This window comes from Furipterus horrens, unplaced genomic scaffold (genome assembly GCF_987537825.1).
Source record: "Furipterus horrens unplaced genomic scaffold, mFurHor1.1.pri manual_scaffold_2, whole genome shotgun sequence".
NCBI classification, from domain to species: Eukaryota; Metazoa; Chordata; class Mammalia; order Chiroptera; family Furipteridae; genus Furipterus; species Furipterus horrens.
This window is the reverse complement of record NW_028327172.1, coordinates 153,695,493-153,720,437: the sequence shown is the minus strand read 5'-3', so window position 1 is coordinate 153,720,437 and position 24,945 is coordinate 153,695,493. Positions and strand designations below refer to the sequence as shown.

Genomic DNA, 24,945 nt, shown 5'->3' with positions numbered 1-24,945 from the left:
ATTTCTAGTTTTCTAAGATGTTTAAAAATTATGACAGATGCCAAGTGGTTTTCTGGAATTACTGAGATAATCATAAAATATTTTTTAATATCTTAAAGTAGTATATTATATCAAAAGATTTTGTAATCCCTTCTGAAACCATCCTTCCATTCCTGAGGTGAACCCAACTTGAACATAACATTGTTGAATTTGACTTGCTATTATTTTATTTAGAATATTTTACTTTTATGCTCATAAATGAAGTGAATCTATAGTTTTCTTTTATTTTCCCTGATCTCAAGAGTACATAAAGTTTGAAAATGAGCTATGTGGCTTTTCCTATTTTCCAATTCCCTGAAATAATTAATATAAGTCAAAGATTATCTGTACCTTAAAGAAATAATACTCAGCTGTAAAATCATCAGTACCTGGTGTCTTTTTCATAGGGAAGAGAGTTTTGACTACTGCTTTTGACTTTTCAGTGACTATCAGACTATTTATGTGGTTTAATTTTTTATTCAGTTAATTTTTGTAATTTTTTAAAGGAAGTTTTGTCTAAATACTTAAATTTTGTACATAAGTTTGTTCATAGTAATCATTTATAGTTTAAAAACTCTCTAGAGTAAACCCGTTATTTGGATGCTAATACTACAAATCTGTGCCTTTTGTATTTTCTTTTTTTAAAGATTTTATTTATTTATTTTTACAGTGAGGAGAAAGGAGGGAGAAAGAGACAAAGACAAACATTGATGTGAGAGAGAAACATAGATGATCAGTTTACTCCCATATGTGCCCCGACTGGGGACTGAACCCACAACCCAGGCCTGTGCTCCGACCAGGAATCGAACCTGTGGGAATGATGCCCAACCAACTGAGCCATACCTGTCAGTTCTCGATTGTTCTCTTTTATTTTTTTCAAGTAACTAGTTTTTGGTTTTGTTTATCCCCTCTACTGTTCCTTATTTTTAATTAATTAATTTCCATTTCATTTTACATTTCTTTGATTCATTTTACACTCTTTTTCTAGCTTCTTAATCCAATCACTAGCTTATTTTTAATACTGGAGCTGTTTATGTAGTACATGCACTGCTGTTTAGTGCTAAATGTAATCTCTGCTGTGATTGCCTCTTCAACCTTCCTACGTTATTTTTTTCCAGCTATGTTTTTCCTATCTTTATACTGTGGATTTCTAACTTAACTTGATTCTCTGGTTAGAGAATTTTTCTACATGTTAATAAATCTTTAAAATTTATTGTTTCATTTATTATTTAATACATGATCAATGTTTGAAATGAGTCCATGGTTTTTGAAAATAAAATGTATTTTCTATATAAAACTATTAGGTCAAGTATATTAATTTTGTGTTTTAAAATAGAAAAATGACTAGTCCATATTATTTGTAAGCAAAGGTACATTTTATAATATTGTAGGAGAGAACAAATCATGTAGTAAATATGAGATAGATTCTGAAATAAGGCTATAGAGCAACTCTTATACGCAACTTTCAGATTCTATTATTTTATACATTCTATGGTTGGCTACATTTAATAATTAATCTTTATTTGTGACTAGTGTACTTTTAATCTGAGGACTCATGCTATTATTCTACAATTCTGGAAATGTCAGCTCCTCTGTCTTCAAATACTATTTCTCTATTCCCCTTGTCTGTCACTCCTATTTGGCATATATTGGAGAACTTGTGTCACTCCCTATCAAAATCCCTACTACAGCCTACAAGATTGTGCTAATATTTCTCCATCATGCCAATGAAAACTAAGACAAATATAAATAGTGAATTGCTTAACTAGCAAGTCCTAAGTCAAAAATGTCAAAAATGCATTTAGTCACATTACTTATAAACCAGGGGCATTTAGATGATAAGATTACTGCATAATCTCATTTATTCAATATTACACTGTAAGGCTAAAAATATAATCACACATAGAATTTAATAAATTAAAAATCATGAAAATTCTTGAAATCTGAAATTTATAAGTGACAATCACATTACTACCCAAGACTATGATTTCAAACTAGTTATGTGAATTCTCTCCTTTTTGCATCCTGAAGTCATTTTTAATGACTTGGCATGTGCTTAGAGTATAGCGGCATGTATCTATTCTATTGTGTATAAACATGTATATTATAATCCTACAGTTAAATGACACCCTCCAGCACCCCTTATTTGCTTGAGTTTTCAACAATTATAACAATTTTCTACACAATAATTATCACTATCTGATATATTGTTGTCTTATTCCTCTAAAATGTCAACTCCACAAAGGTGGAGGTTTAGTCTTTTTGGGTCATTACTGTATCACATTTCCTTGCATGAAGTAAATATTCAGTGAGTGTAAGTTTATAAATTTTTATATGTTCCAGACCTTAGGTTGAGTTAAAAATTAAGCAAGAAAGACATTTCAATAAAAATATGTCAAATAGGAGCATTGTAAGTAAGTTGTGGGCCAACTTGGTAAGAGAGATTGAGGAGTAAAGTGTGTGACTAAAGATGGTAGCACAAACTAGGCAATGCTACTAGTCAGAGAGCACAAAGAGTGTGCTTGTTCTGGTCACAGCTTCATTTAATTGTGGAAAGATAAGAGTAAGACAGCTAGTGAGAAGGTTGAGAGTTTACTAACATATTCAGGATTAAGTCTGGAGGCTTAGATGCAAACATATGTAAAAAATGAAAAAAAAAAAAAAAAAGGTAGATGGGCACCCTCGTGGAAACAGTACATATGGTACATTCTTCAACAGATCCCAATTACATCCAGACTCCTTCACACGGCAGATAAGGTCCTTCATGTTTTGGTCTCTATGATGAGCATCTCTATAATCATTTTGTGATTGTTCTACTCCTTGTTTTACCCATTGTGAACTATCTCACTTTTCTGAACTACATCTTATTTTTCATAGGCTTTGGCATGTTCTTTTTCTCCTGCATAGACTCTTGCTCCCCCTTAAGCCTTCTGCACCTTTTCTACTTCTCCTTCAGGTCTTTGCTTAAACCTAGGCATTCATAGTAAGTGTCTTCTGATCCCCAAGATCAGGCAGGACACCTTTCTGACATGTCTCCATAACACCCACTTACCCCTGTCTAGCATTTATCATAGTTTTGAAATTGTCACTTTTCACAATCATCTCCCCAACCAAGCAGTATGATCCTGAATGACAGAGTCTGGGTTATGTTCACAGATGTGTTCCAGCACCTAACACAACAAATGACACATAGAGGGTACTCAGTAAATGGTTATTGAATAACTGATGAGTAGATGAGTGACAGATATATGGATGTGAACAGGTCCACAAAGGCATCTGAGTCATAGGTAGCCTAAAGAGGCATGATTTATTCAGTTAGTTAAGTCTCAGACCCACAGAGAAGGTATGTGTTTGACTCAGGAGTCAGGGGAGCTCTAGGGGAGACCAGAAGGCCTTGGAATCATGGCTGAGGTGCATTAAGCAAGGTTAAGATAAAGGCAGGTTAAGGCTATGGCAGGGTAAAACCATCAACAGATGATCTATCTATGGGAAGCCCAGTCATCCCTTCTGATGCTTTCCCCAACCCCTGCTGTGGCAGTCCCTTGTTTAAGCTGACTCCAGACAACAAATGCCCTTCTACTCTTTCTCCCTTCTGCAACACCAGCTCTCTAAACATCTTATCCGTGAGACACTAGGCAACTGACTGGTGAGGACAAAGCCATAGATGTTTCAATTGCAGGATGTTCTCAGAAACTTTGGCACTATGGCCCAAAGAAGTCACCTACTCTGCTATGAGTGAGATGGGTATGGGCTTCATCCATCTCTAAGAACCGGAGAGCCTCCTAGAAGGAGACGACATCAGCCTGAAAAAGGCACTGAGTTGTTAAAGAAGTAGTACCTGCTCTAATTTCAGTGGGTGAGACTCACTCTTTAATGAGGCACAAACCAAGTGTATACATTTTCCACCAACTGGAATCTAGTATATCTCCTTTGATCCAGCTGTTCTTTTGTTCCCTAGTGGAAGGGAGACCTTGAAATTATATTTTTTCAATCCTACATTCTCAGAAATCTATAATATATTGATACTTTAATAAAGGGATTTATTTATCATTGAAGAACTCCTCTGTGACAAAAGTATGTTTGGGTATACTAATGCACTCATAATAAATATATACAGCTGTACAACAGAGCAAGAGTCCTGGTAGCCTGTTATTTACAGTAATTGTAGATTGTGAGTGGACATTTTAAAGAGAAGCTTACAAGTTAGTTGTACTTTCTGGTAGTAATTACCTCCCACAAGCATGACTCATTTCAGCAGTTTAAATGCAAGAGTTGGGTGTCCCAAAATCAACAGTCTTATAAATACATCTCTGAAAAATGCATAAATGTTTAAATATTTCTCCCTGGTCTCAAAGACAGGTTTAAATGTAAGATTTCATGCATTAAAATACCTTCGGGAGAAAGTAAAAGCAAAAAAGCAAAAACAAAGATCATGGAAGTCTCTGTGCACTAGGGGAAGTCTCCATTCCTACAGGGAAATGGAAACTCCAGTAACAAGAGAGTTAAGTATGTTTTCTTCCATTCAGGAGGGAAGGCTGCTATTTGTTCTAATGCAGCCCATTTGTTTTTTTTTTTGTTTTTTTAAATAGCACTCATAGGGCAGACTTTTATGGAAATAGAGCAGTGTTAATGCTTTTGGGTGGGACTGCCTAGGCGTCTTGTAACAGAACACATAACTGAAGAAATGTGGCTGTGTCAGCTAGGAATGCTGAGGAAAGAATACTCCATGCCAGGGGATATACTCATTTTTGTGGAATGCTCACTCAGAGACATTGTGTATCTTGATGATCTTTGACCTTCCAATCAATGGAACATTTTAAAAAGTATTATTAAAAGCACTCTTTGAAAGTACTAACAGAAATCTAGGTGCTGACACCATCGGCCCACTAAATTCATTATTTTGTGAAGCCCTAAAGTTTTGTGTCTGGTTAAAAATGGAAGTATATTAGAAGTCTCTGTTCTGTTCTCATTATATCCATTTATTTCAACATACTATATCAATCACTCACATGAGTTTAAGAATAAAATCTATACTCAGAATTTTATCATCTGTATTCAAAATATGAAGTAACAAGTCAATATACACACAGTACTTTTTTCCTATTCAAAATAACCATTGGTAGCCAACTTATCACTGAGTCCTACAGAATGTTCAGTGTCAAAAAAGAACTGCTTCTGCTGAAAATTCTTTCTCAGTCTTTTTTGAATTTGATGTCTATTTTGCTCTTAGTTATTTTTGTATCTTCAGCTGCTGCTGTCGCATTCCCATCTCTTGAAAGGATTCAGAGGAATACAGGGTTCCTCTGTGGCTAAGGAGAAAAATGCCTGCCAAGAATGCTGAAGTTCTGCTGAAGGTCACTAACTACAACAAAAATGAACTAAGTGCAGTAAATAAGAATGTTGGTGCACACAAATGAATAGCCGATGGCAATGCCATTTTGTGGAGAAATTTGATATCATATAATAACACTAGTATATCTAGACATTGAGGAGCATAGTGAAATACCTCCAAAGGGCGTGCAGTAATTCAGTGGTTAGATGAAGACTAACCCAACTCAGTGTCCCAAAAATAATCATGACAAAGAGCTGATATGGCTCGCATATATTAGACTCCTTGTATATAGCTCTGAGTCATAGCTAGAAACTCTCCACCTGGCTCTCATTAAAAGTCCTTTGAACAAGGGGGGAAAACAGGCCCAAATAGTCTATTCTCTTGAATGCAAAATGATCACCTGTAACTGACTCTTAGACTCAGAGCTTCCAAAAAATGGGGCAAATTCCCTCAATATTCCCACTGAAAATATTTATAATGCCCAGGATACTGTTTCTTGTTCAGGAAGAGTTTACATTTTGGGCAGCAGAGAAGGGACAGAGGAGTTATTCTGGAGGAGGTCCATGATATGCTGTTCACAAAACTTTTTTGTAACAAGAGTAACTTACAGCTAAGGCAGCAGCTCTGAGGAACCGTAATAATTACCTGGCAAGAAGAAACGTTGCCTGCAGCAGACCAGAAGTGACTTGGGTGAGGCTAGAGGATACTAGCTGACCCTCCAATCTCCAAGCTTTTTTGCTAGGGAATGAGTGAGGGAGGTCCTTTGCCCAGAGTGGTAGCAAATCTTTTTGACTAAAAATATAACAAATTTGCCTGCATTTCCTCTTTAACTTAGCCAGGCTACCACACAAACTTGTGGCTTATCAGGTGGGAGCATTTCTTCTTTAAGTTGAACTACCTCCCTCCCTGTTTTATAATATAGTTTTTGATTACTTTTATGCTAATGGAAGTAAATCAAGGAGAACAGAAAAACATGCCTTTAGGAATAAATGGGATAGCTCTCTTTTGCAAATGTTATTGCTATGTTCCAGAATAAAAAATGGGGGTAACTTATTTCAAAGTTACATCCTCCCAGGCTCTCTTCCAGTTCCAGTTTCACCAACTGTCCTGTGTTGCCTTTGCCTGGCCCCTGTCCAGGGTTTCTGTATGATACCTGGGCATGGCCACCGTGGGACCTGCTGGGGGCCTCCAAGTCACATTCAAGCCTGAAGTGTGTGGGATGGACTCTCAGTTAGGTGAAACCTTAACCAATGAGATATGAGGTCTATGGGGGAAAATCTTCTTCTTTTCTCCCCTGGATTGATGGCCTTGAAATGCTATTTATACTCCTCAGAGGACAGCACTGTGGGATCAAACAAGCAGATGCACAGAGCTGCAGAGAACTAGATAATACCTAATATTGGCTCTCTCTCCTTCCTTGCTCCACTCCCCTTGTCCCTCACAGTGCCTCCTGGAGTTGCACTCTCTAATAAGCTTAAGTCCTTTGTCCTGGTTTCTACTTTCCTGAAAGGCCAGGGTAAGACACACTTTTATAAGAAAAATATTCTGTAATCCATTTGGAGGAATAAGCCATCACACATAGTGCTTAATTATTTTATGAACATAAAACATGATAAAGAACTTGTCCAAACATTAACACATTATAAAATGGCAATGATTAAATTAGTGTGCTCTTCATGCAAAGAAAACTAAGCAGAAAATTCAGTTAAACAGAATAATTCAGAATTAGATGCCTACTATGAGTCTGGCCCCACACTATACACTTTACATGAATTATGTCACTTAATCCTCATAGGAGCCCTGTTTAGTAGGCTTCCTTTATGTCATCATTTTCTAAATTAAACAACCTAAGGCCTAGAAACTTTCCCAAATTCACCCAACTAGTATGTTGCAGAGACAGGATTTAAACTTTTGTTTTAAAGATTTTATTTATTCATTTTTAGAGAGAGGGGAAAGGAGGGAGAAAGAGAGGGAGAGAAACATTGATGTGAGAGAGAAACATCAATCAATTGCCTCCTGCATGCACCTAGACTGGGGATTGAACCCGCCACCAAGGCATGTGTCCTGACTGGGAATTGAACTGGTGACCCTTTGCTTTGTGAGATGACACCCAACCAACTGAGCCACACTGGTCAGGGCAGGATTTGAACTCTTTAATAATAGAAGAGTATTTAGTAATATTATGTGAAATACAACTATACAAATTATACATACAAGCCACGACTAATTAAACGTTAAAATGCATAGATAAAAAGATTAGAAGAAAACAAATCGGACTCATAGGTGATTCCAGATTAGAATCGAGGACAATTTTTTTCTTTTTCTTTGTATTTTAGTGTATTGTGGAAGACACCATGCTATTTGTTCACTAACCATTTCACTCTTGCTCTGGGTACACAAGAAGACTGCATTTCCAGACACCCTTTCAAGTACAGTCATGTGACTTATTCTGATCCTTGGAATGTGGGCAACAGTAGGTATACCATTTCTAGACCTGCAAAGGATCTAGCAAATGGTTCCAAGATCACCAAGGATTCCAAGGCCCCAGAAGGCAGTAGAGCCACTAGATGAAAGAAGCTAGATCTGTAGTTGCTGCTAGAAGAAGAGCAACCAACTGGTAGAACCATGACATAAATGAGAAATACATCTTTTATTGTGTTTATTTCTCAGTTAAACTACTGAGTTTTGGGGTTGTTTGTATAACATTTGAATTACCTTAATAAATACATATACTTTTCATTTTTTTAAATAAAAAGTAATTCAAACAAAATGAAGCAATGTTAGCTTTTTGCTCAACAATTCCAAATTCAGCCAGTGATTTTTTTTCTTAACTCCCTTGGAATTCTTTGATTCCCATTCAAGGCACTAATAACAATGGCAGCAGTAGCAACAACAATAACTAACTCACTTCAGGTATGAGCTTTATGAATTTTGGTGCTTGTATGTAGTCATGTAGCCACAATAAAGATCTAGGACATTTCCATACCCCAGGAAGTTTCCTTGTGCCATTTTGTGTTGATCACTTCCACAGGCTCCTGCCCCCGGCAACCACTGACCTGCTACCCCATATTTTGCCTTTCCCAGAGTTGCATAAATGTGGAATGACACAGTATGTGATCTTTTGTGATCAACATTTTTGCTTAACCTAATGGTTGTGAGATGAATCCATGTTGTTGCACATATTAATATTCAATTGCTGAGTACCCCTTCTTGTCGGTATGGAGACCCCTGAATTCTAGTTGTATACCCACTGACCAGTTAGAGACTATATTCCCCAGATGTGACTGCAAAGTTAAATTCACTCCAATGAGAGGTTGGAATAAATAAAATATGCGAATTCCTAGTTACCTTCTTAACAACAAGTTGTCCTGAATTTCTTCTTCCTGATGGCTTGCAAATGTCATGACTAGAGCTATCGTGCAAACCACGTGTTGAAGGTGGCAGAGCACCCCGTTGCCCTGGATACACTCACCTATGAATTTCTGCAGGGGAAATAAACACATTTCTATCTTATTTAAGCCTCTGAATTTTGGATCTCTTTGTTAGAGCAGCTAAGTAATTAGTGTAACAAATGAGTTCCCCGTAGAGCAGGGGTTATTTTTTATTCATCTTTATAACCTCACCACAACTTAGTGGTTTACGTTGAAAATCTTCCAGTAGCTATTTACTGGGATGAATGTTGAATAAATGGATGAATAAATTCCACCTGTGTGTAATGTTTGCCCTCAGAGAAATTATTTAAAACTCAAAATCCCACATAAGATTAATTTTTTCAATGATTTTTTCTGTCATATTTGGCCTTGATACATCATAACTTGCCAGAGAGTAAGTTGGTAATGTAAAAAGTGCAGAAAATGGAATGACTCCTAAAAAGATAACACCTATATAATAATGTTTTGTTTCTTCAATTTTTAAAGTATTGTAGAATTGTAAAATAATATCATATAACCAAAGACAAATATAGATTAACCATTTAAACTAATTTTACATCCAAATTTATACTTTTTCTGTCCAAGAAAAGTTACCAACTTCCAAGTCAGATTGGACATTGATATAACAATTAACTGGAAATATGTGTTCATTAAAGATAACCAATATGAATCAAAGAGTTTGATTCCCCACTGAAACAAACCTGATTTGATGCTGACAAAATCTGGTCAAAACAACTTGTACATCTGTCCTGCATTCCATGAAAAATTAGCTGTGTAATATATGTAATTACCTTAAATATGTTATACAACTCAATAGAAAAGAAAACAAATAATTAGATTAAACAATAGGCAGAGGAATTGAACAGACATTTTTCCAAAGAAGACATATAAATGGCCAACAGGTACATGAAAAGAAGCTCAACATCCCTAATCATCAGGGTAATGCAAATCAAAACCACAATGTAATACCACATAACACCTGTTGGAATAGCTGTTATCAAAAGAAAAGATATAAGTGTTGGCAAGAGGCTCCTGCTCTACGGCTTCTCTGTGATTGACGGAACTTGACTAAAGATGTCTAAGCAACAACCAACCCAGTTTATAAATCCAGAAACTCCTGGCTATGTTGGATTTGCAAATCTTCCCAACCAAGTTCACCGAAAATCAGTGAAAAAAGGTTTTGAGTTCACACTAATGGTGGTTGGTGAATCGGGTCTAGGAAAATCAACTCTCATAAACAGCCTGTTCCTGACGGATCTCTAGCCAGAAAGAATCATACCTGGAGCTGCAGAGAAAATTGAAAGAACAATCCAGATTGAGGCTTTGACTGTGGAGATTGAAGAGCGAGGGGTCAAGCTGCGCCTGACAGTGGTGGACACCCCTGGCTATGGTGATGCCATCAACTGCAGGGACTGCTTCAAGACCATCATCGCCTACATCGACGAGCAATTTGAGCGGTACCTGCACGACGAGAGCAGCCTGAACTGCCGCCACATCGTGGACAACAGGGTGCACTGTTGCTTCTACTTCATCTCGCCCTTCGGGCACGGGCTGAAGCCCCTGGATGTCGCGTTCATGAAGACCATACATAACAAGGTCAACATCATGCCCGTTATCGCCAAAGCTGACACGCTCACGCTGAAGGAGCGGGAGCGCCTGAAGAAGAGGATTCTGGATGAGATCGAAGAACACAGCATCAAAATCTACCACCTGCCCGATGCTGAGTCAGATGAAGACGAGGATTTTAAAGAGCAGACCCGGCTTCTTAAGGCCAGTATCCCATTCTCTGTGGTTGGATCCAATCAGCTGATTGAAGCCAAAGGCAAGAAGGTTCGAGGCCGCCTCTACCCATGGGGGGTCGTGGAGGTGGAGAACCCGGAGCACAACGACTTCCTGAAGCTGCGGACGAAGCTCATCACTCACATGCAGGACCTCCAGGAGGTGACCCAGGACCTCCACTACGAGAACTTCCGGTCTGAGAGGCTCAAGAGAGGCGGCAGGAAAGTGGAAAATGAGGACATGAATAAAGACCAGATCTTGCTAGAAAAGGAAGCAGAGCTCCGCCGCATGCAGGAGATGATCGCGAGGATGCAGGCGCAGATGCAGCTGCAGCTGCAGGGCGGCGAGGGCGACGGCGACGGCGACGGCGACGGCGGGGTCCACGGGCACCACGTGTGAGAAAACGCTTTGCAAGATAAAACATTCCGGATGAGTAATCCAACTCTGCATTTTCAAGAAATTGTTGAAGAGGTGCCCATCCACACTTCACAGTGCCTGTGGCTCAAAAATTTAATTTTTAAAAATCTTCTGATGTGTTCTTTTTATGAAGTACTTCTAATATTTGTATTCATTACTAGAGGGTAGACTTTATATTTTGTGAGTGAACTTGGCATTTTCATTTCCTTCTACCTTATGTAACCACTAACATTAGTTAGACTTGATTTCCAGGGATCAGGCAGCATGTTAACGTGACTTGGCTGGCCTAACCCATGAGTCCTGGAGGAGTGCTCTTGATTTGTTTCCAGAACATTCATACTTACGCAGAGTGTTCCTGAGTGGTACAGAGATGCAGACCTAGTGACAGAGAGGGAACAGCCGTTTGCTCACCCGGACCACGTGTGGAGATGCTTCCCGGCCTCGCCTTTGATGGAGCCCAACACCAAAGACCAGTTTTGCTGCTATAACTCAGTACCTTTCATTCATCTGCACATTAATCATTTTTACCAAATGAAACAGTTATCTAATGAGATACATGTTTATACTTAAGGAGTCTTAAAAACAACAGTCCTTTAGGAGTAAACTTTAGAAGTCTGGATATCGCACTAGGTTATTTTTCAAACCACGGTACAGAGAACCTGGCGCAGCCACTTCTGTGGTGTACAGAGCAAGTCAGGGGACTCCAAGAGCTCCAGTTTTCATACAGCAACTAAAATTCTTACAACAGAGGCAGTAAACTATTTTTGCTCAAAGGAAAATTAGCAATCGATCTGTTCAGAAACTAACCTCTTGTATGTTTTTGCTGCACTTTAATATACTTTTATAACTGCAGGTGTAGATCTGCTTCAGCAGTGGAAACCCTTGGGGAGGTGGGTGCCAAGCCCAGACCTGTCGCAGGCCTTGGGGTTCCAGCCCCATGAAGCCCAAAGTGCCAATCAGGTTCTTCCGATGTAGCTTTCCTTTACCTGTTTCTTTTTTTTAATGGTTTTCTGAAGGGAGGCAAATCCCACTGGTCTTTTTTTTTTTAATATGCGATCGTCTCAGGTATTGTTAGCCGCCACTGTTTCCTTCATTATTTGTAATGCAGTTTTCCCCACCCATCCTGTAAGAATGGAAGACATTTCAAGTCTGCACTGAGGCCTGTTTGCAGATGCCACCACTCTAGCCCCGCTGGTTGGTTTTCTGTGATTTGTGGCCTTGGCCCTTCCCTCCTGGCATGTCTCTGTCTCGAACTCCCTGGGTGCTGATGCTCCAGGGCCTGCCTTTTCTTTTCTTCTTCAGCATTTCCACCGAAGTTGAGAAAAATGACAGATGAAAGACCTGGAGGGAGTAGGTGCTGACTCATTGTTTTCATTTTGCTATAACAGAGGGTTAAAATGGATGAGGGTTATTTTGGCCAGAAAATAAAAGAGGTAAAAATACTTTAGTTACAAAAGCGTACGTGCTACCATGGCCCTGCACTGTTATGTCATTGTGAGCAGTCCAGAGCTTCAGGTTTAGGCACATTGTGCAAAGTTTTACCAAGTATTCCATGACTTGAGAGCACCTCCAGGGCCAATTATTTGGGCTATTTTGGCCTTTATTAATGGTGCTGATAAAAGGGGAGCATCTGCAGATGATCTGTGTAAGCCGTGTGAGTAAAACTGCGTCTGGGGGCCGGCTGCCACCTAACGGTTACACGTGTGGGTGGACCTGCACCTTCGCATCCCTTTTTATGCCCAAACTGAAATAAATAGTTTTGCTAACAATAATCATTCTTTTACTAAGAGACACTCTTTACCTCTAGAAGTGTGTTTTGACAGCTTATTTTACACAGTCCTTTTGTATCCTTTGAAACTAACTCTTCATCAATAAAGCACTATTGTTTAGAGGTAAAAAAAAAATGTGTTGGCAAGAATGCATAGAAAAGGGAAGCCTAGTGCACTGTTGGGGGAAGTGTAAATTGGTGCATCCACTATAGAAAAAAGTATGGAGGTTCCTCAGAAAATTAAAAATAGTTGTACCATGTGATCCAGCTATTCTACTTCTGAGTATGTATCCAAAGAAAATGAAAACATTATAATCGCCAAAATATGAAAACAACTTAAGTGTCCATTGATAGATGAATGAATTTAAAATGTGACATATACTATATATAAAATATATAATATTCCATTACATTATATACTCAGCCATGAAAAAGAATGAAATCTTGCCATTGCAACAACGTGGGTGGACCCAGAGAGTATTATGCTGGGTGAAATAAGTCAGATAAAAAGACAACTACTTTATGACCTCACTTATATGTGGAACCCCCCAACCCCCCCAAAACAAGGTCATAGATACAGAGAACAGATTTGTGATTGCCAGAAATGGAGGTGTGGGGGGTTGGGTGAAATCGGTGAAGGGGGTCAAGGAGTACACAGCTGTACTTATAAAATAAATTAATCAAGAGATATAAGGTAAAAGCATGGTGATTATAGTTAATACTGTATTGTACATATGAAAGTTGCTAGGAGAGCCAATCTAAAAAATTTTCATCCCAAGGAAAAAAATCTCTGTAATTACATATAGTGATGGATGATAACTAGACTTATTGTGGTAAACACTTAGCAATATATACAAATATTGAATCACTGTGCTGCACACTTAAAACTAATATATGTTTACCAATTACACTTTAATAAAAAATAAATGTGTCAAAATGTATTTTAAAATCATCATCTAGTCATTTCAATTAAAGATCTAGGTCAAATTTTTACAGCAAAAAATTAACAGATATTTCACAAATATTTTTAAAAGGTTGTGTTGCTTACTCATGTCTAAACTAGTTTTACTTTGATGTCAGGTCTGATGTTAGCACTTCAGTGGGAAGCTTTGTGTATGAAAGAGCGCAGAACTACAGTGTAGAATCTAGATGTCAATCAGCAAACATTAAATTTCAAGGCTTAAACTATTGTAAAGTGTATAGGTCTTATTTATGCCAGAGGAGTTAAGTATTTGCCATCTCATGTATTAGAAAATCCTATGAAGAGTTCCCACTACATCTCACCCTATCAGCTCTAAGGGTGCAGTTATTTTTTAAGGTTAAACTAATCATTAACAACTATAATTTTGTATTCTTCCACCAATTTACGTATTAAAGTATATGTAGAGTTAATTCTAACTCTAAAAAAGTATTTTTATTTTAGCAAATCAATTCTTTCCCTAATGGATGTTATTTTAAATATGAAGATTGATTATCATTCTTTTAGTTTAATAAACTAGAAATGGTATGCCTGCATTGTACTCACATTAATATGTAAAACTACTTATCATTCTTTCATTTAGGATAATAAAAAATCACTTAAGGCCATTTACATAGCTGGCATGTAAATTTAAAGTAGGTATCCACTGAAATAATATATAAGATTAGTAAAATGGCATTTTATTGTACTTAAAATAGTTGTTCTAATGTCAATCGTCAGTAGAAAATGAGTTAAATACATTCCCCGAATAATTTCTCCCCCAAAGCTTTAACAAACTGTTATTTGCAGAAAATTTTCAATAAATAATGGTTATTTGCCCTACAATTAAAACTAAAATGATTATTTGAAATTTAGAATTCAAAATGGAAATTTCTTTTTTATCCCTCCTGCTTACTTTTGGGATTGCATTTTTCCTTGTATGTTTTCCTGTGAGGGACTCAGCCAGTTTTCCTGAATTTGGGTCACAGAGACTTGAAAAAATATTGTGTAATTTAATAAATTATAATAAAAAGGGTTTGCCTGAAGATCTCCCTCTATTTGCCATTAATTCTACTTACCCCTTGGGTGGTAAAGAGAAAGACAAGTAATGGTTGGAAGGGATGGGAATAATGAAGATATGCCAGGAAGGGAGCTACAAGGTCAAGGTGAAAACATCCATCTTCTGTGTTCTAAGGCAGTGCTACTCCAGCTGGCTGAGAGGGACAAATTGTCCTGGGGGTAGTACACACCACCTGGAACTGACAAAAGGGATTAAGGATGATGATGGGTGGCTGCTGGCTCTCAGATTGTCATCTGTGTATCTTTGTAGAACCAGATGCTTTCTTGGATTGACCACATCAATTCCAGAACCAAAGAGCAAGAGAATCACAGAACTTAGTCATAGGATGTGAGAAGTAAAAGGAACATAGGATGTTACTGCTTTAATATGCAGAAGCCCAGATATTTCACATATCTTGCCTGGATCTCACAGAGAGCAAGTGGCTAAAATGGGAATTTGAGTGAACTTGTATGGTGCACAACGATCATAATCTGGCCCCAATCCTCAGGCCCTGCCTTGCTGCTGCATTCATGCCAAGAGCAGCAGGACCAGTGGGGAGGTGACAATGAGACCTAATCACTACATGCTTTTTTCCCTGGCTCAGGCCTTCTGAGAAAGGTTATTCTGGACTTTTAAGCACTCTCCTCACCATCCTGAAATCTCCTGTTTCCTTGCCTCTTTATTTTCCCTCATTTGGCAAGCAAGGGGTTGGGGCAGAGAAATCTTGGAGTCCATAAAAAATGATGTGTGGAAATTACTGTCACCTAGACATACTATAATAACTGTAATAACAAAATAAAAAATAAATATAGAGGCATTTCACACAAATATTTCCTCCAGTTTGGAGGGTAAATTCTTGTACCTCCACTAAGGTCTTTATAAATGTGGCACTGGAGGACTCCATTGCCAACCACCCCCCCTCCCACTACCACCACCACTGCAGTAGTGTTGTTTTGACTCTGCACTGGTCTTACTACCAACAGATCTGTCTATATATATACATATATATATAAGTTTGAAAATCATGAAATGTATATCTCTTCTTATTAATAAACATACATGGTTTATTTTTGCTTTTGTTTTTCTTGTTCAAGGGGATGCATCCAAAAAGATATTACTCAGACTGATCTCAAATAGTTTACTTCCTATGTTTTCTTCTAGTTTTACATTTAAGACTTTAGCCATGTTGAGTTTACTTTTGTAATACATGGTATAAGAAAGTGGTACAGTTAAAATTGTTTGTGCATGTATCTCTCAATTTTCCTGACAACACTTACTGAAGAGACTATCATTATTCCATTGTATATTTTTACCTTCTTTGTCATAGATTAGATGACTGTAAAATGAGGGTTTATTTTCTAACTCTATTTTGGTCGTTTAATCTATGTGTCTGCTTTTGTGCCAATACCATGTTGTTTGGATTATTACAGCCTTATAGTATAGTTGGATATCAGAAAACCTGATACCTCCAACTGCGTCCTTCTTTCTCAAGATTGCGTTGCCTATTTAAGGCCTTCTGTGGTTCCATATAAGTTTTAGGATTATTTGTTCTACTTCTGAGAAGAATGATATTGGTGTTTTGATAAGAATTGCATTGAAGCCCAGGCGGAGAGGATGCGGTGTGGCAGTGGCGGTGACAGTGGCAGTGGCAGGCTGGCAGAAAGCACAGTCACACATATTAAAAAGTATTCCTAGCTCCTGACCAGACCGCGCAGCTCACAGTCCCAGCGCCAGGGAAAATCAAGCCACATTGCTTCTAACTGTGCAAACCAGTGGGGGTTGGGGTGGAGGAAGAAATTGCTGGTCTCTCAGCAGAATCTGCTTGTTTAAAGGGCCCCGCAGTGCTAGAACATCCACAGATCCACCCACTCTGGGAACGACGGCCAGGGCAACAGCTAGAGAGGCACCAGTCCCATATGAAAGTGGGAGAAATACCTGGAAAAGGAGCAAGTGCAGAGCAAGTGGCACTGTGCCCTCTGGGATCCCGCCCCCTCACACAGCACCACAAAGTGGTGAAACGGGTCGCCCTATACTGATGAATCCCTAAGGTTCCACCCCTTACAATGTAACAGGAGCGACAGCTCTACCTGGGATATGGAGGCAAACAAACACAGGAGCCTGTCAAGATGAGGAGACAGAGAGGTATGGCCAAAAAGGGGAAACGGATCAAGGTTCCAGTGGGAGAACTAAGCGATGAGCAGCTAGCCAACCTAACAGATGAAGAGTTCAAAACACTGGTGATAAAGATCCTCACAAGTTTGACAGATATGCTTGAGTATGGCAAACGCATAAGGGAAGAAGTGAAGGCTATGCTAAGTGAAATGATGAAAAATCCACACAAAACCAGTGGTGAAGGGAAGGAAACTAGGGTTCAAATCAATGATTTGGAACATAAAGAAGAAAAAAATAGTCAACCAGTATAGAATGAGAAAACAAGAATTGAAAAAAAAAATGAGGAGAGGCTTAGGAACCTCTGTGGCAACTTTAAACGTGCCAACATCCAAATAGTAGTGTTGCCAGAAGGAGAAGAGGAAGAACAAGAAATTGAAAGCTTATGTTAAAAAATAATGAAAGGAAACTTCCCAAATTTGGCAAAGGAAATAGACATACAAGTCCAGGAAGCAAGAGAGTCCCAAACAAGCTAGACCCAAGGAGGACCACACCAAGACACATCATAATTAAAATTCCAAAGGTGATAGATAAAGAGAGAATCTTAAAAGCAGCAAGAGAAAAGCACAGAGTTACCTACAAAAGGGTGCCTATAAGACTACCAGATGATTTCTCAGAAGAAACTTTGCAGGCAAGAAGGCACTGGCAAGAAGTATTCAAGGTGATGAAAAACAAGGACTTACAACCAAGATTAATTACTCTATCCAGCAAAGCTATCATTTAGAATGGAAGGGCAGATCAAGTGCTTCCCAGACAAGGTAAAGCTAAAGGAGTTCATCATGACCAAGCTATTATTATATGAAATGTTAAAGAGATTTATTTAAGAAAAAGATCAAAACTATGAACACTAAAATGACAACAAACTCACAAGTATCAACAACTGAATCTAAATAATAAAAACAAAATCCAAGTAAGCAAACAAGAATAGGAACAGAATCATAGGTATAGAAGTCATTTGGAGGGTTATCAGCTGGGAGAGGGAAGGTGGAGAAATGGGGAAATGGTGCAGGGATTAAGAAGCATAACTGGCGGGTACAAACAGACAGGGGGAAATTGAGAATAATATAGGAAATGCTGAAGCCAAAGAACTTATATGCATGACCCATGGACATGAACTAAGGGGGGTGGGATTGCTGGGGGAAGGGGGGTACTGGGAAGAGGGGAGCAAAAGGGGGAAAATTGGAACTACTGTAACAACATGATCAATAAAATATACTTTAAAAACAGAATTGCATTGAATCTGAAAATTGCTTTGGGTAGTATGACCATTTTAACATGTTAATCCACCCAATCCATGAGCATGATATATCCTTCCATTTATTTGTGTCCTCTTCAACTTCTTTCATAAACAGCTTATAGTTTTCAGAGTATAGGTCTTTCTCCTCCTTGGTTAAGTTTATCTTAGGTATTTTATTCTTTTTGATGTAATTTTAAATGGGATTGTTAATTTCTTCTTCTTGTTCATCATTAGTGTATAGGAATGTGACATATTTGTGTATATTAATTTTGTATCCTGTTACTTTACTGAATTCTTTTATTGTCTATTAATTATTTGTGGATTCTTTAGGGTTTTCTATAGATAGCACCATGTTATCTGCAAATAGTACATCTACACAGTGAAAAAAGCCTTCAACAAAAGAAAAAGACAATCTACTGACTAGGAGAATATGTTTGCAAATGATGTATCTGATAAGGTATTGTTATCCAAATTATAAAAGGAACTCATATACCTCAATAACCAAAAATAAATAAATAAACAATCCAATTAAAAAATGGAAAGAGAATCTGAGAAGACATTTCTCCAAAGAAAACAGACAGATGGCTAACAGACACATGATAAGATGCTAAACATCACTAATCATCAGAAAAATGCAAATCAAAACTATAGTGAGATACCACCTCACACCAGTCAAAATGGTTATTATCAAAGCCTTGTGTTAGTGAGAACGTAGAGAAAAGGGAACCGTTGTGCATTGTTGGAGGAATTACAGACTGGTGCAGCCCCTATGGAAAAATACTATGGATATTCCTCAAAAACTAAAAATAGACACTCCATGAGAACCAGCAATTCTACTTCAGGGTAGTAATCCAAAGAAATACAGGAGATTAATTCAAAAAGACATATGTACTCCTATGTTCATTGCAGCATTATTTACAACAGCTAAGATATGGAAGCTACCTAGATGCCCATCAATAGATGAATGGATAAATAAGTTATTCAGTGATAAAATAGAATAAAATTTTGCCATTTGCAACCATATGGATGGATCTAGAGGGTATTATGCTAAGTGAAATAAGTCACGCAGAGAAAGACAAATGCTGAATGATTTTGCTTATGTGTGGAATCTAAAAACAGAACAAAAACAAAACAAACAAACCAAAATAGAAACAGATTCATAGACACAGAGACCAAAGGGATGGTTACCAGAAGAAAGTGGGTTTGAGGTGGGTGAAAGGGAAAGGAGAATATAGTTAATCGTCGTCGGCAGCCGTCCGTCTTGAGAGACGATGGTGTAGCTTCTTAAGAGTCTATCTGCACCGCCGAGAATGGCTGTGCAGTCCGACTCGGGAGTGACACGGTATCTGTCTCCTCCCATGTTGAATCGACATCTTGCGATGATGCTGGAGTGTCCTCTCCAGTGAAGCTGAAGCTACAGAGCCTGGGCAGGGTGATACGGAGGGTCTGCTGTTGCCCATGCAGCAGACCCCCTCTCTCTTCGCAGCTGAAGGGTCCAAGGGAAAGACGGAGTCAATACAGCTTGGCTTCAGGTGCGCCGCAGGAGTTGCCGGTGTTGACTACAACGTCAAACCGCCTTAGGGACTCCGGCTCCGGATTTTCTGTCGGGGTTTACTCCCTTAGCCTTTCCCCTGAAGAGGTATGCCGCAAGGCAGCGGAGGTTTTTTGGAGTCAGAGTTTTCCTTCTCTGATGTGCCCTGACTGGAAGATCAAACCAGCGACACTTAGCTCGCAGGCCGACGCTCAATCCACTGAGCCAAACCAGCCAGGGGGATATAGTTAATAATATTGTGATAAGTATACATGTTGACAGATAATTACTAGAATTAGTGGGGTGATCACACTACAGGGTATAAAAATATTGAATTGCTATTTTATCCACTTGAAACTATAATATAAGGTTATATACCACTATACTTAAAAAATTAAATAAAAAATATACATACATAGTATTTAGCCATATTATAAATAAAATTGCCAAAAAAAAATGAGATTGATTAATACCAATATTCCAGTGACCCATCTACCTGAGTTATCTATAATACTCTCTCTCACATATTGGATTTTTAGAAATACTTTTTGTTATTGAATGCTTCTTCTATGCAAGCATTATTTAAAATATTTTAATATAAAACTCACACTTTACAATAGCTTTATGGGGTAGGCTCTGATATTATATCATTTTACAGTTGAAGAAACTGGTCACAGAAGTTAAGTATAATCAGGTATCCTTTGTTACACAACTTGTAACTAAGAGAGCCAGGATCTGAACAGGGGTAGCCTGGCTTTATGCCTGTTTCCTGTTAACCATATTATACTGTCTCTAAAGGTCTGCTAGTCTGCAATGGCTGTGTGTGCATGTATGTAAAATAGCAGAGTGGAAAGAGAACAAGACTGAGTTTAATCCTGGCTCTTCATCTATATGATGTGTAGCTTTGGATAAGTTCTAAACAACTTAGTTTCCGCACCTATAAAATGAGAACAGAAATGACTACCCCACCCAGTTTGAAAAATTAAAGGAAATGTATGGACAGGGTCTAGGTGTGCATGACTCATAGTAGGTGCCAAGCCTAAGCTAGCACCTTCTATTCCTTCTGTTTCTGACCTAATTATTTAATCTGGCTGATCTGGCCAGTCTATTCTCATTAATGTAAACTTTAAAAGACAAAAAGAGTTAGAATACTTCATGGAGATGATACGCTCCCTCTCAGCCTGATTCTTTGGCTTCCAGACTCTTAGGTATTTCATTAGTGTCAAAAACATGAAAGCAATCCTGAGGAACTGGATTTCCTTTCCTTTCCTTCCTTTTTTTTACGAAGCACTTTACTTTTTAAAAAATTATTTAACTTCATTTTTCTGGTTGACACTATCACAGATGTCCCCATTCCCCCTACCCCTGCACCTTTGCCCAGCTCTAGTCAGCCCCCACCTTCCTTCCCTCTGGCCATCATCACACTGTTGCCTTTTCTCTGTGTCATGCAAAGAACTGGATTTTCAATGAGAAAAGGATGAGAAACAGATTGACCAATATGTAAAATTTTGTTGTATATTTTGTTTCTTGTATATCCATAATCTTGATATCTGAAATTGTTTGTCCTGGGCATTTTCCTTTCTAGGATACATGCTTGGGATCACAAGAATACTACAGCCCATCACCCCCTTCAGTGTTTGTTCTTTTTTTCATTTAAGAATTTTAAGAAGTTTTGGAGTAATAAGGAAGGGGCTGATCCTTTTCAACTCAAGATAATTTATGTTATACCTAGTTCAAAAGATGTCTAATGCAATGGACCTGTCCAAAAGTGTGTCCAAGTTTGTAAAAAGTAAAAGAACATTTTTCAGTTCCAAAATTAGAGGTGAAACCTATTGTAGCCAGCTCTGTTGAGCATTCCACACTCTTTGGCACAGGACAGAGCTCTGTCAGCACAAAATTTGAGACAGCTCTTGGCCACAACTTGGGGATATTTCTGAAGAGCTTCAAGGAATGAAGTTTTGTGTTACTGACTTGGAAAATGAATTTATTGCCTGTACAATCACAAATGGAACACTTTTTGTTGAAAAAGTGTCACAAAGAACACAAATGGCCAATTGTTTACTTCTTCAGGAGAGGATACCATGTCCTGCTTGTTTTAACACATGGTGCATGGATCAGTTAGCAATGCCCTCCATGCACCACCAACTAAAAGTCATCACAGCCTTAACTGAGACAAATCCTAACCTTTCCTTAATGTCATAAAATAGCATATGTGGAAAATGCATTGTTCCATTCTCTGCCTCCACACAAGTATTTAATACATCTGGACAGAATATTTTCTGTGCTTCTGAGGTGTTCAAGGAAGCCAAAAGCCTCTAGTGTTTGGTGATCCAACATTGAGCTCGCACACTACTGTATTTTAGAATGGCTGCGTGAGTTGTATCCAGGGGTAGAAAAATAGGACATGGAAAGAAAGTCAAGAATGCCTTCACTAGTAGTGTGCAGAATAGACAAAGCATGTACCTTAGAGCCAGAGAAGCTGGTTCCAGCTCTGTTATTTGCTATGTGTGTCACCATGTACAAGTAATTTAACCTTTATGAATCTCAGTTCCTTCATCTGTAAAATGGGGATAATACTAGTCTTATACAAACTGGATAATAGTGATATAAAAATAAGTATTGAGATTTCTGGTCAAGATGGAGGCTTAGACTGACACGCTCAGCCTCCCTCTAAAACTAGAAAGGAATACAACTACCTCAAAACAAAAGATAACTAGAAATTCCAGAAAATAAAACCACACGGAAGCCCAATGTACGAAGTTATAAACCAGTGGTGCTCATCGGACAGGTAGGAAGAGCGAAAGCAGGCAGTGCTGTCTGTGGTGGCACCAGGGACAGTGGCAGGGAGAGCAATCCCGGCTGCAGTCGAGCCCCAGCAGCTCCCGACCCCAATGTTGGGAAAGGCAGCCCCCGCATTGCCTCGAACAGTGAAGCCCAGAGGGCAGGAGGATGGATCCTGGTCTCCCAGCAGAGAATAATGGCAGGAACCCATCTTGGACCCCTGCCCCCACACAAAGCATCACAGCGCCGTGAAATAGGTTGCAGATCGCCACCGGTCACTGGGTAGTGATGACAAAAGCGCCACAGGATGCAAAAAAGGTTTCAGATTGCTGCCAGTCGCTGGGTAGTGATGAGTACACAGGCTCCACCCCCTATAGCCTGCCCCAGAAGCAAAGCAAAATGCAAATCTGTCAAAATTAGGCAGACGACTATTGAAATCCCAGTGACGCAGCTCACCAGGCAACAGATGAAGAATCTGACAGATGAACAAATAAGAAACCTATCAGAGGCTCAATTCAGAGCTATAGTTATTAAGTGGTTTACAGGATTAACAAAAGATTTAGAACAAGACGAGAAAGGACTGAAAGCCACTCATACTGAAAAGAACAAAAACACATATGAGACAAGTGGTGAGGAAATAAAATCCTGAGATCAAATCAACAAACCAGAACATAGAGAAGGAACAAACAGTCAACCAGTGCGGAAAGAGGAAACAGAAAGCAAGAAAAGTGAGGAGAGGATCAGAAATCTCTGGGACAGCTATAAGAGATCGAACACTCAGATTATTGGATTGCCAGAGGGCGAAGAAGAAGAACTAGAAATTGAAAAATTATGTGAAAAAATAATGAAGCAGAACTTCCCAAACTTGGGGAAGGAAATAGACTTACAGGTCCAGGAAGCACAGAGAGTTCCAGAAAAACTGGACCCAGGGAGAACCACTCCAAGACACATTATAAGAAAATTGTCAAAAAGTAAAGATAAAGAGAGAATCTTAAAAGCAGAAAGAGAGATGAAAAGAATCATGTACAAAGGGATCCCAATTAGACTATCAGCTGACTTCTCAAGGGACACCCTGCAGGCAAGAAAGGACTGGCAAGAAATATTCAAAGTAATGAAAATAAAAAACCTACTGCCATGAATACTCTATCCAGCAAAATTGTCATGCAGAAAAGAAGGGCAGAGAAAGTGCTTCCAGGACAAAGTAAAACTGAAGGAGTTCATCAGATCCAAACCACTGTTATATGAGATGCTATAGGGATTTGTTTAGAAGAAGGAGGATCAAAACTATGAACATTAAAATGAAAACTGTATCACAACAACCAACAACAGAAGCTAGGGAATTGAAACAAAGGCAAACTAAATAGGCAATGAGAGTGGAAAAAGAACTATAGGTATGGGGAACATATTGGGGGGAGGTCAGCAGGGAGGGATAAGGGGGAAAGGGCAGGAGATGGTACAGGAATTAAGAAGCATAGTAGGAGGGGATGGAATAGACAGGAAGAGGTTGAGAAGAACTATATGCACAACCAATGGACATGGACTAAAAGCGGGGGACAACTAGAGGGAGGGACACCACCCGGTGGAGGGGAGCAGAGGAAAAAGAAATTGTGACAACTGTAACAGCATAAGCAATAAAACATATTAAAAAATAAAAAATAACAATAAAAGGTTCATCTTGGTAGGCAACGCATCAGATGTTACTAAGAAGTTGCTTTTTGAACCATATTGATTCCAACCTAATGGGTAAAAATTATAATTTGCTCCTTGGAAAAAACCCCCTCAATTTAGGAAGTTAATTCTAAAGTCCCAAACTGATGAAAAAGAAGCAGAAAAATTAAGGAAGAGAAATACTCAATAGAGACAGAGAAATAGAGAGGGTAAAATGAAAGAAGAGCAAATCAGTTAGAAAAAAAGAACCAGAAAAAGAAGCAGACATTTAAATCTGAGGAACTATGGAAAGTATCATGCATTTAGTAGAAACAAGGAAAGACGACAGACTCACAGAGATCTGTGCTGGTCATCCACACGCACCAACAGAAAGCATTGAAGGAAAAGATTTAACGGAGGCAAATAAAGCAGTTTTTAAATTACTAGCAATTAATTTGAAACTAGTTACTAAAAAGTTTGTTTTCTTTTTAATTAAATTTATTGGGGTGACATTGGTTAATAAAATTATATAGGTTTCAGGTGAACAATTCTATAATACATCATCTGTATATTGTATTGTGTGTTCACCACCCCCAAGCTGTTTGTTTACCCTCCATACCATCTTCTACTGCCCTTCACCCTAAAAAGTTTTTTCTTCTTTTGAGTTTTAAAAAGGAGACCCATGATAGTATATACCTAAAAAAGAGATTATAACTAATGTTTCCAAAGAGGCTAGAAGTTCTTTGCACTACATGCATTTCCAAATGTTCTGAGTTTCTGGGTAAAATGATATTCAAAGCCACATTTCCATTCACCC

The 24,945-nt window shown here is 38.5% G+C and overlaps 1 long non-coding RNA gene and 1 pseudogene across 1 annotated transcript in view; one reads left to right on the top strand and one right to left on the bottom strand.

The window, feature by feature from the left end:
- Positions 1-24,945, bottom strand: part of LOC150019755 (uncharacterized) — a 70,336-nt gene that overhangs the window by 6,446 nt on the left and 38,945 nt on the right. The gene's annotated exons all lie outside the window — the stretch shown is intronic.
- On the top strand, positions 10,342-12,066 carry LOC150019757 (septin-2 pseudogene; annotated as a pseudogene).